General features: G+C 43.9%; 1 long non-coding RNA gene across 2 annotated transcripts; it reads right to left on the reverse strand.

The window, feature by feature from the left end:
- Positions 1–1023: 1023 nt before the first annotated feature.
- Positions 1024–3839, reverse strand: LOC108502909. Of its 2 annotated transcripts, none has more exons than XR_001876656.1 (4): positions 3389–3839; positions 2710–2851; positions 2308–2595; positions 1024–1337 (listed from the first exon to the last, which is right to left on the reverse strand). It is a non-coding gene; the product is annotated as an uncharacterized LOC108502909 (long non-coding RNA). The 2 variants fall into 2 exon arrangements; XR_001876655.1 differs by having other exon boundaries at positions 3316–3839.
- Between the last annotated feature and the right edge of the window lie 1681 nt (positions 3840–5520).

Below are 5520 nucleotides of genomic sequence, written 5' to 3' on the forward strand. Positions count from 1 at the left end.
CTGGAGAGGAAAGACATTAAATTAAATGTGGTGAAGCAGCCACATGGGACCCCTTAATAGTTTCTGAGTATTATTTTTTCCTAATGAAATTCAGCTTAATGCAATCCCACCCTCCTAGCCTGACAAACATCGACTCTGGCCTGCTGAAGGTTGTCAAGCCACTGGTGCCTTTTAAATGATTCTGGGCACCCTCCGCTCTCTGCTGCTCTCTTGTCACTTACAGCCCCTGGTTTTTGACATAAACAAGGGAGTATGTCAGTGGGAAGCTGGGCCTGTCAGGCCTTTCAGTTTTGCTTTTCACCTGGTTGCTTGCTTACAACAAAAAGTAAGATCTATTTTAGCGTGGGTTGTACGGAGACCCAGCGATGCATTAAAACCAGGCAGCAAAAGTGGGGGGAAAAACATCTGCGGAATATGAAATATGAATGGGGATCTGAGCCTCTGGAGGTCACACTTGAATGAGCAGCGTTACATGAGGTGGATCCAGTGAGCCTCAGCCCTGGGTTCATCTGCTGGTCAGCACTCCGAGGATGCATTGCTTTTTTGGAGCAGTGAGCAGAAGTGGGTCAAATGCAGGCACCTGATTGATTTTAAGAGCCATTATAGAAACGCTGAAAGAACTTGGATCTTAAATAGGTCTTTTTGCAAAACCAAAGGCCACAAACCATCCTTATAATTTTTGAGTGTGTGTTTAAACACATCCAGAGCAACACTGCTACTGACCATTACTCATCAGCAGCATCTTCATGCATGAAGTGCTGGGCTCTCTCCTCTAATAGCTCGGGCTTGATTTCTCTTAGGAAGGGAGTTTAGTATGTATTTCTGTAGCCTCCCCTGAAGAGTTCATCCCTCACCATTCCTTGCTTTCTGTGCAGGAACTGTCATTTTTCCTGCTTTCAGTTTGGTAGGGAAGGAATGATACTCCTTCTCCTCAGACCTAGGGATGAATTGGACCAGAGACTCCTGCACACAGCTCATTCCAGAAGAACCTGCCCACCATTTGGGGAACACTTACATGTTAGTTTTAATGTTTCTAGGTGCCGCAGATGTTGCAAAATAGTTTTCTGCAAGTTGGCCCTTCCTGTAGGTGCCTTCAGCGCCTGTTCAGTGTGTGCTCAGTGGCTGTTCCTCCTGTTGCTTGGGCTAATTGCTAAAAGATCCAGATATGTACATCTCCTTGTCTTTTCTTCCTCCACACCACTGAAGCACGCTTGCTTCTGCAGTCTCTTTGCTGTTTCTGGTCTCCAAGGCAGTGCTAGATGGAGCCACTGCTCTGCCTCGTGGGTCTGCAGAAAGCTGGCAGAGGAGTTGCCATGTTCTTCAGGCAGAGCAGCCTCCTGTGTGTATCACACAGAGCACCCTGTTTGAGAACCCAACAGGCAAGGAGGGGGGCAGAGGGTCTATTATTGCCAGGCTTTGCTTCTTGGTGCTGAGGCACAGAATTTAAATGGCTTGTCAAATGTCTGCAGCATTGAGGGTTTCTGCCTTTCTTTGGTTTTTTTCCCCTCTCTCTCAGTCTTTTATTTCACTGAATGATTATTGTTTCGAGATAAAAAATGCTTTTAGTTCTGGCCAGCAAGTTTTTAGCTTTTGTCTTCCTTTTAGAAGTATTTGAAGAGGAGACAATATCTAATAGTGTTACTGAGATAGGAGCTGAGCTCAGTAGGAACACCAGGGAAGTTGATTGGACCTGAGGAGCGGCAGGAAAAGAAAACTAGAGTTGATAAACCCAGACTGAAAGATTTCATGTTATCACATAAGTATGTGTGGAAGAAGGTCACAATATCTGTCACCTCAAACTAAATGTGCTTGGAAGTGAATGTAAGCAATGTATCCCACTACATCAGTATCCATAGTGTCCCTCATGCTATTGTTTTCTTGGTTTGCTTTGGTGTTATATTAATTGTGCATATGCAAAGTGAATGTATTTACCTGGGTGAGTCCCTTACTGTAAGTTAAATGCTTATTAACTATGGTAAGGATAGTCCAACAAAGTCTGCCAAATCCTCTAATAAAAGTAGAGAGCACTTACAAACCTCTGAGATGGATGGTGAGGTTTAAAATGAGCCTGTTGCCCTGCTGTGTGCTGCAGCTATTGCCTGGCTTTAATTCTGGAGCGAACTGCTCAAAGTCTACCCTTCCTCAAGGGCTTTGCTAATCAACGTAATCTGCTTTATGCAACAGGACTAGAAGTCTAATTGATGTGTCTGCATAAAAGAAGACTCTGATAGTGGAACAGAATTTCATACCCCAGTTGGCATCTCAGCAAAGAGGCATGAGAGTGACCAGGCGTGAAGTCAGAGTTACCTTTATACCCCCGGTGGCAGTTCTTGCCATGGGGGATGCTCACAGTGCCCAGCTCACTGCTTCTGCAGGCAGCAAAGCTGTCCAGGCTGGCACTGTTTCAGCGTAAAAACTGTCTGGGGAGACACAGAGGATGCTGTAGTCCAGCAGAATCCCTTTGAAAACTTCTCAGAAAGTTAAATCCCACTTGTTGAAAGACGTGGCATCTGCTGTGATGAAGTCGCGTGTCAGCGCGTGAGCGGTCGCTCGGCTCAGCGTGTGTGTGGCACTTCAACGTGCTGAGGGCTGTGCCTGGGAACCCAGCAAAGAGGAGCAGAATTGGGTCAGTGCTTTTTGTAAAGGTGGTTCCCTAGGGGCAGTTCCCCCCCTGAGCTGCTGCTGTAAGGCTTTTGTCTCTTCTCCCACCTGCAAGAGTCCTTGCAACAGCTGCAGAACGTGGATTTCCATCAGACTCAGCTGTGTCCTGGAGAGATCCATCTCCATATTTTTCCTCAGGGGAAGCTGATTCTTTGATTGCACATGCTGTCCCACCCAGGGTAGGCTCTAGCTAGGGACATTAGTAATAAATAGGTGTCTCTAGAGGGGCCTTTCAAGCTGGGACCACTCTGTTTGGTCTTATTTTGGCAACAGAAAGGTGAAAGGCCAGGGAATTCATCCATATAAGGAATCTCTTAGGAAAGATAATATATTGTGTAATTAAATAACTGCCCCCACAAGGTTTTCAGGGGTAACAAGCTGTGCTCAAAATTAAACACAAGTGTGCTGCACTCACACTACAGCCTGCTTAAGGCAGGTGAAAGTCCTTGAGGTTATGGAGAGGGAACGATACTGTAATTCTGGCCTCTTCTTTCTGAGTGTCAGTGGAAGTTGTAGGCTCACAACTGGGTATGTGTGCAAACCCCATCTTAAACCTTTGAACTTGTTTTAAGCTAATCCATTTGTGCTTAATTTACAAACAGCTGGTTGATTTAAAGGGATTTTCATGCTGGAGTAAACAAGAAGAACATTTACACAAGGAGTAAACCATCCCGCTGTAAATTCCCTTTGCAGTTGTTATAGCTATTTGTTTGTATTAGATCTTAACTTCCTCGGTGCAAAGCTAATCCTTCTTGATCCTACAGTGAAGTCATGATCCTGTGTTTGATGTCACCATCTGTTGCCATAGAAGCAACTGTGATGTTGCAAATTAAACTTTATGACTTCATGGCAAGATAAAAGCACATCTTCAGCTGCTTGCAAAAGTGGTTCGGAATATTTCCATGAAGTGAATGGAAAATATGCCAGTTTACATTTTGTCTAAATACAGTTCTTGGAAAGTTTGTGAACAGTGAGGGCTTGGAATTATATATTGTATGAAAGGGAGGAAAAAGAATCCGAGGCTTGTATCAAATTTGAGCTTTAAAAAAAAAAATCCCCTGGCAAGTAATTGATCCTTGGCAGGAGCCCTGCTGTTAAAAGGTTAGTATGGTTGCAAACAGGACTGAAATAGAAACAATTTAAAACTCAAAGCACTGTACAGATACCACCTCTTCTGTCTGTAGAGAAAAGCTCTCATGGTCTCATCTGGTTGTGTGCAACAGCCATTGATAATGGTAGTTGAAGTCATTGTCACATAAATATCTAGTCAGGGGTTACAAAAACTTGAACGAGAATGTGATGTTCTTTTTTTTAAATTGCTTAGGAAGTTAAGCCTTGATCACACTTGTAGGTGTCTGACTCAGTTTGAGAAAAATCTTCCTTTTCATAAATTAGAAGAGTTTTTTATCTAAATGGCATAAGAGGGAAGAAAGGCGTGAGTGATTCAGTGGTGCAGGAGAACAGGGCTGCACTTCCATGAGGACCAGGCAAAGGCCCATGTGCTACTCATAGCCCTCACTCTGCCCTTCTGCCAGGAGGAAGAGGCTGCAGAGAATGTGAGCCTAAATGCAGAAGTTTTTGTTTTCTTTTTTATATACAGAAGAGAGGGGGATAGTATAATTTTTCTCTCTCTCTCTGCTAGTAGGGAAAAGAGCTGCTAAGTCCTAAATTAGGAACTTATTTATTTATTTTAAATTGGGCCTATCTCTTTCCTGCTATCAGTCATTTTCTTAAAATTTCTGAGTTATTTCCCTCTTAAAAATGGATACCCATCTTCAGTATCTTTGAGTGACAAAGACTAAATCACATTGCTGGTGCAATCCAGAGTAAGATACTGATGTCAAAACTAACTTGACACGACACAGTCTCATGAGAAAGGTGAAAGTTGCCCAGTGAAATTCAAGGAATTTTGTACCTACAGGCACCTGTTGTAGAAGCACAGCCTTGATTCTGTTCATCTGCCCTTGAACAGGAATGCTGTACCTACCAAATACCACACGTGCTTATCTTCACCTGCTTGCCCTTGTCTGGATTTGAGGATGGTGGCTCAAAACAGATGGTTTCCAGACCCTCTGGTTTTAATTAATAAAATTAAAAAGAAAAGTCAGTTTGAAGTGGTTACAGTGAGGACTCAGGAGGTAACACGTGGGGTTTGTTTGCCTTTCTGTTAAAAGGCTGAGCATCTTGGGGAAGAAGCAGGGTGTGTTGTCCATCCTGTTGGACTGCTGCAGCCTTGTTCCCACTGGTGTATTTCTGGTTAAATTATTTAGATCACTGAGTTCACTTCTCTGATAAGCACACAGCTCTGATAAGTGAGTTAAAGGATTACTTGAATCATATTTTTAAGGGAAGGCATGAATTCTGGATTCTTTTGCCATGTCTTTCCTCATCTCTGAATATCTCCAAGGAACATGAAAGTAAAAAGTAACATCCAGGGACCCCCAGCAGAATTAGATTCACTTTAAACATGACACATGCTCTATATCCCTGGGGCAGGCACTTAATTTTGTAGTGTTTCAGACTTCTATGACATGATGATTGATTTTGTAGAGGTGAAGTTGCTTTAGTCATTAGTTAAAAAGCCTGATAAAGCTGCACGAAGATATTAAGTTGTTACCAGTCGCTGGTGTCTCTTTGTTCTCCCCCAGCCTTTACCCCACATTTGAAAGGGAAGGAGGAAGACAGGCAGGAGGCTGCCTCCCTTTCAGTCTGTCAGGGTTTTATTAGAGCCTGGCTCTCATGTCAGCGCTCTGCTGAAGCCCAGGTTTGCACCAGATGATTAATGGGGAGCAGTGAGCTCAGGCTGACAGGCTGTGCAGCCAGAGCCTGAGCCCCCAGCCCAGCCAGCCAGGCCTCTGC

Source organism: Lepidothrix coronata, unplaced genomic scaffold, assembly GCF_001604755.1.
Source record: "Lepidothrix coronata isolate B3197 unplaced genomic scaffold, Lepidothrix_coronata-1.0 Scaffold125, whole genome shotgun sequence".
Classification (NCBI taxonomy): domain Eukaryota; kingdom Metazoa; phylum Chordata; class Aves; order Passeriformes; family Pipridae; genus Lepidothrix; species Lepidothrix coronata.